Raw genomic sequence first — 13,238 nt, 5'->3', positions numbered from 1 at the left:
TGTGAGGGAATGACGCGAAACACTGGGGACAAAGTTTAAAATAGTGCTGTGTTAATATTTTTATCAGAAATTAAATTTAAAATTTATTTTCTGAATTCTGCATTTCAATATTCTCAAATAAAAAACACAAATTTGTAAAAAAAAATTTTTTATTTCAGAAACAATTTTTTTCTTTTTTTAAATCAGCAGTGGGGACAAGTGAGGGAATGACATATTGGTATATTTTTATTACCTAAAATTAATAAAAAATAAAAATTGATAATTTTATTTTTATTCTTTTGTTAGCTTGCATTCTGAAGGACACTTTCCCTGAAAATTTTTTTTCGTAAGTTGTAAAACAAACATAAAATATACTGGGGACATGAAAATGACTGTTTTTGTGAGAATGACCCATATAGGAATGATGTTTTTGTTTCTTCCAAACTTGCAATAGAATATAATTTGTAATAAATTATGCTAAATTATGCTTAAATTATGATCGATAAATAATATCTAGATGTGTGATAAATTATTAGCATTTATTTGAAAATATTAATATAAATATTATGCTAAAAATTGATGGATCAAATAATATTTCACATGTGAAGATATACCAATGACATGCAAGTGGTAATTCATGTGTGGTCACAGTTTAATTTTGTAATTCTTAAAATAGGACTTAATTGTAACGGGGGATCTTTTGGCAACATATACATAACTTACGCTTTGTTTGTCAATTTGATATACAATAATTGTCTCCAATTACGGGTTCTGTAGTTTTAACAAAGGCGAAAAATCATTCACTGCTTACAAGAATTTAAAATCCAAAAAGAAAACAAATCTTTTCGGGTGAGCAAGTTAGAAAATTTTAGCAGTTAATGTTTCAATAAAGAATATTATAATCAAGAATTTTTTTAGTTTTTTCGTCATTCACTTCGTTTTGTCTTTTTATAACTCTATTTTCATTTGACCAATTTGTTCATTTAAAGAAAGAGTAACAATACTTTTAGAATTCCAAAGATTTACGTCAATGAACTTAGAACTCAACAGCAAGAATACTCTCTTTATATGAAAAAATAATTATTCATAAAATTCAGTTTTTAATATAATTAAAACAATTTAAACGTTTGCTAATATTTTTAAAATATTATTTTAGTTCATTTTATTCAACGCTAAATCCGTATAAATAGTTGGTATGTAAAATATTTTAAAAAGATAATTTAACTGGTAATGTTTCCATTTCAATATTTAATAGTTCAGATCAAACATGGCTGACCAAAATTAGTTTTACTGTTATATGTATGTAGTTTCGTTGCGCAATAAAATATTTTAAATTTGTTTACAAAAACAGCAACTTTCTATCGATTTACACGAAAAAGTTATAATTTAAATATCGTTTAAATTTTATAAAAATAGAGTTTATACAGTTTTGGCTAATTGTCTTAGTATTATGTCTATTTTATAAGGTTTATCCTAAAATGTATTGCAAAACTTTCTTATGAAGCTTATAAAGAAAGTAAATAAAAACTCAGTGTTTTTTTAATAACAGTATTATATCCAAATCAACAACCGACTTTGCCTCTGCCTTCTTTAAAAATATTATAAGAAATTTTTTCAGCTCTTTTTCTTTATAATTTTGTATTAAATGAATGCAATGCGTGGTAAATTATTTAACTCAATTAAACTTGATCAAAAACTACATATACTCGATTTCCGTAAGTTTTACCCAATATTTTATTCATAACTTGCCTAGAAATGATTTTATATTTTTTTTAAATTATTATTTTTTTTTGTCTTACGATTCTTTGAATTTTTTAAAACAATTGTGAGTCAATTTTTATCCCAGAAACTGGTCACAACCTTAAACAAAATAAACACGTGGTTACAAAAAGTTTCACAGATACTAAATTCGGTAACGTACCGTGATTCACGCTAATTACGTTAATGTCTGAACTTGTAAAAAATAATTTAAGATTGAAGAGCGGGTGATAAAATCTTAAACAGAATTGTTAGAATTTTATTTATAGCAATGGCTAGCGTTATATCCTCTTCCCGAACGGAATAATTAAACTTTCTAAATGTTTTTTTTTCGGTTAAGGAACTGAAATCGCTTCTCGTAGTCAATTTCCAAATTTCAAAACTCTGACCCAAAACGGATCGGGGGTTATGAGAGATTCAAAATAACGTTCCATGACAAGGGCAGACAAAATTTTCAATAAACACAAAAAAAGTAGAAAAATAAAAGAACGATTTAATTAAATTTGTTGCATACGCAATGTAATGATATAAAAGATAATTTTAATAAGCTTGAAAAATTGCATATGACCAAGCAACAACAATACATTTAAATACAATGCGCTTTAGGAGGAAAACATAAGACTGCACAAGGATTTGTAAAATTAAATTAGTTCGAATTCTAAGTGAAATTAATACCAAACCCGATTTAAAATGACTTAAGTATATTTAAGCAAAATCAATTTCAAAATAAGGACCTAAAGTAATTCTTAAAGTCTTAATGACAAAAATATTATGTTATTTAATCTTGATACTATTTCAATAGTCGAGTTTAATTTTATGGCTTATTTTCTACATTGCTTTCAGAATATAAATTTCTATTTGAAATATTTTATATCATTTTTAGATTTTATGTTGCATATAGTGCTGAGACGTTTAGTATTATTCCAGTTAAATATATCAAAAATAAAACTACATTTGTAGCTTTTAATTTACAAACGGTTTCCAATAACAATAGTAAGAAGATATAAGAATTTTTGCGCACTTGAAATTATATGCTTAAATATTATTTTAAAGGTAGTCCTTTTAACGGCTTTATAAGTTTTGTAAGCATAAATTTCAAAAAAAAGGAGAAAAAATGTTTTGTTTGTATATTTCATTTATATAAAAATAACTATAATTGTTTTCATGAAAAGAATCACTGTTAAATAATTAGTGAAAATAATTACTTATGACGCGAATTTCATACCATACTTTTGTCAAAAAATTGTACGTACTTTAATATTCGTGATTACTTTTTATAAATTAACTTTATAAAGGCATCTTAATATCAAATTTTATAGTAGCAACAGTTGTACGAACTTAACTATTTATAAGGGAAAGTTAAAATTTTAAATGTTATAGTAAAGTCTTAGTTAAGTCTGGCTTCAGTGCTGCCATCTGATGCTTATTAATTTCTATTTTTGAAAGTCCTTGAATTTTTTTACGAAAAACATCTATATGTTAATATGTGTTGTTCGACACATATTAAACTAGTAGTACAGAAACTGATCGTACAATTTATTTTTGCTGTTATTTATTTAAAATTATTTATAAAAATTTGTTTACTTTAAATTCAATGTTAAAAAATCTACTTAATTATTTTTAAATATTTAAACATTATACTGAATAACTTTAAAAATAGAAAGTAAATTTAGGATAAATTATAATTAGAAAACAATATTGTTTACGTCTTTTTAACACATTTTAAAGTGTGTTGAATAAATTGTATTCTCTAATTTTCAACACAATTGCGTCTTAAGGTATAGTACATTTAGAAAATTATTATTTGGAGAAAAAAAAGACACTCAAATTGCATTTGTATAAAAGTTAATACACATTGTATATAATACAAAACCTATCATTAATATTTCTCTTGGAAAATATTGTGAAGCGTTTTCCGATTCTATCACACTAGGATAAATAACGTTAAAAAAGTTTTCTTTCTTTTTTGATTAATAAATTTGAAATAACAAATCATGCGAAAACAAATTTATTTCAATACCAAATACTAGGTATTCCGCAAAGACCACTCATTATGAATATTTTTTTGAATCATTATTAAAAATAGATTTAAAAAAGAGTACTCTCAGTTTTGGTTGTCAATAAATATTTCATAATCACTAAAAACTGACTGTTTTGAGTGCAAAATGAACTTGAAGGTGTTTTTAATCATCATCTTCTGACTTCTCCCTGTTTCTTTTCTGTAAGTAAATATGTTTTGAGGTTCTATACACCCTCTTCCTCAACTGTAATTTGTTACATTTGTTACATTTCGATAGCATTTTTGATTTTTTTTTATATGCAATTTTAATTTAGAATCCTTCGCATGCATACTCATTTGTGTTCATTTTTAATAAGGACTTACAAAATATATGATATGGGAAACAGAACTCCTAGAATACTGAATATTAAGTTCCAAAAAAATATTGCACTTTATTCATAAATTAATATTACTTTAAAAGATACCATTCATGAAGCAGAGCATTTATTAGACAGAGCTCTCATTCAACTAGCTAACTATACTTTGTTCTCTAATTAAAAACTACTTTAATCCTCTTATTGTAATTTACCCTAAAGGTTAAAACTTATGAAAATCTTATTTAATTGTTGCTGGCAAGTATCAACCTGATATAAATTGATCTCTTTGATAGAATTGCCAGTCCTTTTAATTTGAGTAAATATTTGGAAAACCGCTTGTAATACATTATTCATATTTCACAGATAACATTCCATTTCAAATGAGATTTTGCAAAAAAATATGGAACGGATAATGAAACACCATAAATACTGATAATATGTTCTAAAAAATATTGCACTTAGTTTGATTCATAAAGTAATATAATTTTAAAAGAAGACATTTATAAACACTTTAACTTATTAAGCATAGCACTTTTAACTAGTTAACTGTATTCTGTTCTTTAATAAAAAAAAACTACTTTAAACATTTACAATCTTCTTACCATAATTTACCCCTTAAGTCAAAATTTATGAAAGAATCTTTTTTAATTTTTTGCCGGAAAAAATCAATCTGAGATGAATCTTTGATAGAGTCATTCGTCCTTTTAATATAAGTAAATATTTCGTAAGCCACTTGTACGACATGATTCATCATTTGTCATAGATAACATTCCATTTCTAATAAGGCTAAGCAAAATGTATGGAAAGGAGAACGGACCACCATAAATACTGAATAATATTTTCTAAAAAAAATATTGTACTTAATTCGATGAAAAAAGTAATATAATTTTAAAAGAAGACATTTATGAACACTTTAACTTATAAAGCAGAGCACTTTCAACTATTAGTTATTACTCCACTAGTTAACTGTACCCTATTCCTCACTAAAAAAAATGCTTTAAACATTTATAATACTCTTACTGTAATTTACTCCAAAAGTCAAAATTTATGAAAAGAATCTGATTTAATTTCTGCTGGCAAGAATCAACCTGAGATAAATAGATCTCTTTTGATAGAGTTGTTCCTCCTTTTAATCTAAGTAAATATTTCGAAAACCACTTGTATGACATCATTCATCATATGTCACAGATAACACTCCATTTTTCATGTTGTTAAGTGTTGGTCGGATTGTGAAGCCAGAAATGGTGATTAATTTGAAAAAGGCTTTTCTTCGCCAAAACAAATTACTGAATCACTGTGCCATTCAATAACAGCTGCTGTGAAAAAGTAAACTTGGATAAATATGAGTTTATCTACTTATTTTTATAGAGAAAAGTATTAGAATCTGCTTTTACTGTTTTCATATTTCGCGAAAAAGTAGACATTAATTTTATTTATTGCTTTTTTTACGTAAAATTATTTATCTATACGAAAGGAAAAGTGCATAGTTAAATTAGAATTGCATTTTACTGTTGAAAGTGAATCAATGTTTTCATTTTTAGTTGCCTCTTTAATTCAATTTTGAAGCATTGAATATGCTATATATGATAAATATAAAGATTTAAAAAAAATATGCGTTGTATTTTGTACAAGAAAAGTTGTCTTTTTTTAACCACATAATTTGTAAGAATAGCTTAAAATTTATATGGTATTTTGGCCAAACATTTTCTTTTCCTTTCTATCTTTTTATTTTCGTAATTAGACAAAGAAAATTATGCCCTTAATATAAATGAAATTGTTTTTAAAAAATATATAAATAGCATGTGTTAGTTTTATGTAGTTTAAATCATTGTCTAAGAATACACGTTTTTCACAGTAATTTTTCAATCATGAATATTCCTTTTATCTACATGTTTCAAACTTAAGTTAAAGAAATAAATTATGTGATGCAAATAGTACTTATGTTATAAGATTTCTATAGGATAGTTAAAAGTGCATGAAACGACAATTCCATAAATTTCATCTAGTATCCTTAAAGATTTACGATCGTTAATATCATGGATGTAATTTTGATTGCACGCAGGAATTTATTTATTTTCGTTTATTAAACAAAATTTTAGCATATTGAACACAAAGTACCATCTGTCAAGGTTTAAGAAGAAATTTTTTGAAGAATTTAGGATTTTTAGTTAACAGTTCATCAGAACGTTTAAATTTCAACTCACCTTTTGGCGAAATTTGGAACTAACTCAACATAATACTTTGTTTTTAATTATTTATTAATTATTTTTTTTTCGATTTTCTAATAGTTATGCAGTAAGTATGTTAAAAAAAATTTTTATTTCTCAAATACGTTTTTATATTTGCTTGAATTTGTGTTCAAAATGGGTCAGTCATTTTGCACCCAGACTTCAATTAAACTTTTATAATAATAATTGCTATGAGTGATAAAATTTGTTATTAATATTTTAATATATTTCAAAAATTACAAAAGTCACTTAACTAGGCCAGGATAGCCTGGTTGGTAGGAAACTGGGCCCATGATCAGTAGGTCGTGGTCTCGATCCCAGTCGGCCGAAGACTCGTTCCGTAAATGCTGACTGATACACGTTAAATCTGTAGAGTCACAAAGTGCTCCATGTTCCCATAACAAATCACACCTCGGGTGGTACTGGTACTGGACCTTCCTTGTCTTCTGGATTGGGCTCAAAATTACAAGGCTGCGGAGTTTTACATTAGTAGTCGTACACCCAAAATTGGGTCGGCTGTTCAACGACGGTTATAAAATTAAAAGTAAGTAATTCCTAAGTTTTCTAAAGTTAATTTTGAGAATGTATAAATTAACTTTTGTAACTGTTTTTGTGAGAAATAGTTTTGAAAAAACTTACTGCTACTTAAAACTGCATAGTCTAAAAATAATCTATTTTAATAAAGCAGTGACAAATTTCATCAATCTATAAACTATTTTTCCCATGGCAAAATTTTAATATCAAGTTCTTCAAAACACTTATTGTGAAACTTTAAACTTTGCGACAGGAAAAAAAAATAATTCATCAATAAATATTTATCATATCTTGGCTTCCATTATTCAAAACAGCTCCAAACCCATAGTGACACAAAACTACATTGTATCATATGAAAAGCGAAAAAGAACAAAATACTTATTTCATAAAGCGAAACGATGTAAAGCATTCGAAACAAATTCAAAAGAATTGTGGAAAAGTTCAAAAGAATAGGATGATAAATTATTGAAAGGCCGTAAATAAATTGGAAAGCACGTAATCGTAAAAGCTCCAATGTCGGTTATTGCTGAAGACGATAGATTCTGAATATAAAATGCATGGAAATTTATTTCCTGTATGTATTTCGCTATGCATATTCCTGATAGGTACATATAAAATATCTAGTCCAAGATAAATCAATATGCAATAACAGAAATTGTTTTTCAATAAATTATTATGCGTTTCAGTTTAGGTATAATTTCAAACGTAAGACAGTTGATTGAAACTCTTATCTCAAAAAAGTTTTCATCTTTTGTTTCTTTAAGGTAAAGTTATATTTTTTTCTGAATAATGCTTTTTTAAATGAGGTGTTTATAATATTGCTGACTAGTTGGAAAATTATCCATTAGAAAATATACATTTCATTGTTATGAGCCTCGATCAATGAAGGCTAAATTTAAATATCCTTATTTTATTAGGTTTTTGCGAGAAGTGAAAGATAATTCAGTATAAGTAATTTTTCGCAAATTTCCCAATTATTTAAATGCACCTATGTCAAACTCCATAGCCTTGTAATTTCGAACCCAATCCAGAAGACAAGGGAGCTACTGGATCAATTATTGGGAGTAAATTGTCTTCATGGAGGATTTTTTGATGGAACTTACCCGCATCAGAGTTATATGGAGGGGAAAAAGATGAAAACCTCTCACTGTTAGCCCGATGGAAAGGAGACTCTAACCATGATCCGTTTGGCACTGAAAATATTTTACGTCAGCATTTTGATCGGTGTGAGTCGGGTACAGAATTCGTATCTACCAGTCATCGCTGGGAATCAAACCCGGTTCATCTAACTGGAAGGCGAATGCTCTATCCCGTGAGCTACTGATTATAATAAGCATTGAAACTATTAGGCAAATGTTTGATTAGTCAAATGTTGAAAACTTGATTTGTATCAGTCAGTAGGTAATAAGCCTAAGAGAAGTAAAGGCTCATTTAAAATATCCTAATTATATTATGTTCGTTTAATACATGTATTAAACAAACCTAACATACATGTTTATTAATGGTTTGTTTAATTCAAAGACAGTTCAGTAATTTTTCGCTCAGTTACTAATTATCGTAAGGGCACATTTGCTGGTTATATTAAGTCAAGAAACTAATAGGTAAATGTTTATTAGCTTGATTTATTTCAGTCAGTAGCAAATAAGCCTAGAATAGTGAAGATTTATTTTAAATAGCCTTATTATCTTAGGTTTGTTGCTCTTATCTCCCTCATCTTATCTGTCTTATCTCATCTCTCTTATCTTTCCCTCTTACTTCTTGAAAACTCTCAGTGAAAATTACTTATATGAAACCAAAAATGTATTAATCTCAAAAAATAACCAACAATTCAGTGAAGTAATTTTTTGTTCATTTCTTAAATATCCTAAAGTCACAGATCTTGTAATCTTAAATTTTGTTAGGAAAATTTAAAAATTTCGGAAATTTTTCAATTAGCTTATGACGTCATATATTCGTTATCAAACCATTACTGAATAAATGTCTCCTACACAAATTCTTAAGAATTTCGTTCTGATGCTTTTGTCTTTTAATTCCTACCTGCCTCCTTAATTTTTTTCCCTCTTCTGTTTGCTGCTGATTAGCCGAAAGAAAATTAGGCTGACTATTATAATCCTAAATTTTATTGGAAATTGGAAATTTTCTAATTAGCCTACGACTTTATATATGCGTTGTCAAGCCACTACTTAATAAATGTCTCATCAGGATATTTTTAAGAATTTTGTTCTGATGCTTTTGTCTATTAATTCTTACCTGCCTTCTTAATTTTTTTTTCCTTTTCTGTTTGTTTCGAACTGCTGTTAAGGAAAAATCCCACGCGACCAAAATTTCCATTTTTCCATAAATGGGCTGAGAATCATTTTCCGCACAGTAACCCAGTTTTCCTCTGTGTTATTCGATGGGGGAACAATGCTTAGAGAAATATTTGTATATATCTTGCCCAAGGAGCACAGCAATTAAAGAGTTGTTGGAACTTTGTTATTTATGACTTGTGTTTATTGATGATGGTGTGTTTGGTATGAAATGCTACGCGTGGTATTTTTCACAGCTCAAAATAAACAGCGTAACAATTGCTCCAAGAACCCTTTCGAAATTAGCATATTGAATTAGGAGATGTACTTTTAAATTTGGCTTTATTTTGTCAGCATACATTAAATACCTAAATTCATATATTACTGAGAAATTATTTGAATGAATAATAATTATACTAAATTATTTACTCAAAATTTAATTTTTAAAATACAAGGTGCTCTAATTGAAAGGTAATGGTTATCATGACGTTATATTTAAAATTGAAATATATCGTTAAAATTGAAAAAAAATGTAATAATACTTGTACGGAAAATTTTTTCTATCAATCCCCTAAACACCTAGCTACTCTCTCCCTCTATTCCCCGAGGTACTGTTGCTTACTACATCCTATGCGTCAAATTGGGGAATTTTTATTTCGGGTAAATTCAAATCTGCAACAAAGAACAAGGGTTCCTATTTCAGATTTGGAAGTTTTCTTCGCCTACCCTGATGTAAACTTGTGGGGTTGAGTATAGCATCTTTAAATGCACCAATTAAAAATATTATAAATTCTTGATTCGTGCCTTTTTAGATTTTTGATCAAATGTATATATTTCGAGATATTTGATCATTCCCATATACTATGAACACTCTTTATGATTGTTAGCATTTTGATGCCTCAATTCCAGTTCAATTTATTTTTTGTCAACTTTGGTCCCTTTGTTAGGTCCATTTGATTGCATTTTTTATTAATCCATATATATAGTCTACTTAATTCATTCCAATTTGATCTATTATGAAATCGGTCTAGATCAATGTCATTTAGATTCTATTCTGATTTAGACAATATATTTGTTTTATTGCATTTGTATAATTTTAGATATTTGATCTAATGAAAATATCTTGCGAGATATTAGATCTAATTTTATTAATTATAATTCTACCAAATTTTATTACGTCATTTCAGAAATATGAAACGATGATTTAACTTGTGTATCTGATATTGTACTTAACTAACCTGATTGTGATGCCTATACTAAAAATGTAGACTAAAATCTAGACTAATTGCTGAAAATGCTGATTCTGAATCGTTGCGCTAAAATAATTGCTTTCAGGTATTGAGTTAGACGATTAAAGCCCCCTCAAAGCTTTTTCATGAAATGCGAAATTTAGCGTCTGATAAAAACTCATCTGAGGTTTTAAAAAATTCATGGTTACAACGCCTACTTTTATAAAGTCATCAAACTTTGCCAGTAAGTAAGGATAACCTATAATCGTTATCTTAAATGGCTGATAGTATTTTCGAAATTTCTAATGGGGATGTTGTAGCCAAGGTTATATTTAATGTTGAAACTCAAAACATTCAAAATATTGAAAAACGTTTAAGAGCAATAGAACAGAGACTTCAAAAAATAGAAATTCGATTTGGACCATTTTCCCGCAAATAAGGTGGGTTCGAAATTCTATCATTCGGAAATTTGGCATTTTTAATTTTGTAACAAAGCTCAGAAACTCCAAAACCTATCACTTTTGATTCGAAAAACTAAATAAACTTTCCATTCTGACTGTAAAGGTTTAGTGCAGCGCTTATTTATTTTTGGTAAAATAACAGGTCAAGAGTATTTAATGACACTGGTTCGACAGTTAATATCTTACTAAGAAATCAAAAAGTTAAACTTTAACATTTTCTTTTGTAAGTCGCAAATGGAACTAAAATTAAAATTTTTGGTACTAAATTTATTATTTTAAATTGAAGATTTAAAGAAAAATTTGAGTGGCCGCTTATCCTGGCGGCAATTTTAAAACCTATAATAGGGGTAAATTTTCTTGGACACTATGGCTTATAGCTAGACAAATAGCGAAAAAAGTTACTTACAGTTGAGCTTTGGAAAACTGTTTCTGAGTTAAAATCTTTAAGTATTGCAACTGTTCAGGGTAATGCCCTATATATCGAATTGATTAAAAAATTTGGTCATATAACCAAACCACGTCACCAAAAATCTCCAATTCAGGTAAAACAAAACCCTGAGCATCATATTGAAACTAGTGGTGCACCAGTCTATTTTCTAAAACTCGAAGATTAACTCCTTAAAAATTACAGTCTGAAAAACGAGAATTTCAGTATATGGTATCCAAAGTTTGGTGTAAACAGCAAAAAAAGCATATTTGCTTGCTCACGTGTTACATATGATCACATGATACCCAAAAAGAACGATTAGAGGTCATGCGGCGATTTATGCGGTTAAATTCTCAAACTAATCAAGATAGATTTCCGATTCCTCATGCGTATGATTTTGCTCATATTTTATACATTTAATATTTTTTGGACTATTGATTATTCAAGAGTCCCCCGGTATCAGTTGCTACTGCTTGATGTTCGAAAAACAGCTGTATTAACTCTTCTAGAATTGTTTGAATTACTTTTTTTGTCGTTTGGGTTGTGCAATGTCGCGAACACATTTTAGAGATTATCGGAGAGTTAGATTTAAGTATTGCCGTACTCGTTGCATCTGAAAATGGAACTAAGGATTTAAAACATTTGGTGGAAATATTCTATAGATTTCTGAAATACGGACTTGTTATCAAAGCGGAAAAACGCAATTTCGGGCAACCAGCTATGAAATTCTTCGAATATGTGATTTCCGAAAAAGGAATTCAACCACTACCAGATAAGAGTTAAGGCAATAAATAAATGTTAGTATAGCTTAAAATGGTTAAAGAGTTAGTAATGTTACTTAATAGGTCCGTAATTTTACTTAATTTAATTTCAAAATGCATATCATAATTCAATTACCTGATGTACCTCTGTTCACATGAATGAGTAAGATTATCTTTAATGATCCACATTGTATAGTATTCAAATATATTTAAAGTTGGTGTTTGTAAGAATCTAGTGAAACCTTTCTTTTTTTTCATGCAAGCGGTTATGAATTAAATAGAGATAATAGTAAAACACCAAATTAACTCGACACTTAAAGGATAAATATTTATTAAACCTAAATTGATTAATAAAATTTTTTTATTTTTTTAAAATAAAACGTAAAACTGATTGTTTAGCATATCACATTTGTCCTATTACTTCAAAAACAAGTTAATTATGTTAATAACTTTTGGCATACCTAATGTTTGGAGTTAAAAAGAAATGTAAATGATTTTTTTACATTTAATCAATTTTATAGGCGCTCTTACAAATTTTATAAAGTAATAACAACCAGTCGAAGATTATATGTATATAAATATATATAATTTTGTATTCTATATATTGTCTATCTTTTGCTTAATATGCTTCATTATCGTTTCCATTATTTTCGTGCTCATCACACTAAACTCTTGATATCTTTTACTTTAGCTATGTTAATACGATATTCGAAAGCTCTTTTTCTGCGGATATAATCGTGTGAGCTGACGACAAGATTACATCTTTTTCTTACTTTGTCTTCTGACTTTTTCATTTTTTTAAAATTTTTTAAAATTTTTAAATTTTCAGAAAAAAATAATTAATTGGCAATAGTTTTTCTTCTTCTCTTTAAAAAAATACATTTTTCGTTTTATTCGTATTTTTAACTTCGAAACAAAATCTATATCACACTGAACACGACTCGCATCGCTTTTACGTTAAGGATTTTAAAAGGAAAAGATCACAAGTAAATCTGTTCACGTTTCTAAGAAGGGATAATGTGTCAATTATGATAGGTTAGAGTACTTTGTGAGAAGATTCTCTCGGGATTTCGTTTTTTTTAAGGGGAAAAACTTGAGAACGGGCTTCGTTTGAATAATAAATCGAAAAAGAAAATTTCAACAAAAAAATTACATAAAACGTTTCGTTAAATATATCGTTATATATATATATATATA

At 27.7% G+C, this 13,238-nt stretch overlaps 1 protein-coding gene and 1 long non-coding RNA gene across 5 annotated transcripts in view; one reads left to right on the top strand and one right to left on the bottom strand.

Annotated features, from left to right (window-relative positions):
* LOC107456822 (dopamine D2-like receptor) overlaps positions 1 to 13,238 on the bottom strand; it is a 412,581-nt gene that overhangs the window by 106,080 nt on the left and 293,263 nt on the right. The gene's annotated exons all lie outside the window — the stretch shown is intronic.
* The window catches only part of LOC107456823 (uncharacterized), a 63,490-nt gene continuing 55,568 nt past the window's right edge, over positions 5,317 to 13,238 (top strand). The window contains exon 1 of the long non-coding RNA XR_011636745.1: positions 5,317 to 5,439. This is a non-coding gene — a long non-coding RNA (uncharacterized lncRNA). The remainder of the gene's footprint in view (positions 5,440 to 13,238) is intronic.

This window comes from Parasteatoda tepidariorum, chromosome 5 (assembly GCF_043381705.1).
Source record: "Parasteatoda tepidariorum isolate YZ-2023 chromosome 5, CAS_Ptep_4.0, whole genome shotgun sequence".
In the NCBI taxonomy this organism is placed as follows: domain Eukaryota; kingdom Metazoa; phylum Arthropoda; class Arachnida; order Araneae; family Theridiidae; genus Parasteatoda; species Parasteatoda tepidariorum.
The sequence above is the reverse complement of the archived record's forward strand: the minus strand, read 5'-3'. Positions and strand labels throughout refer to the sequence as shown.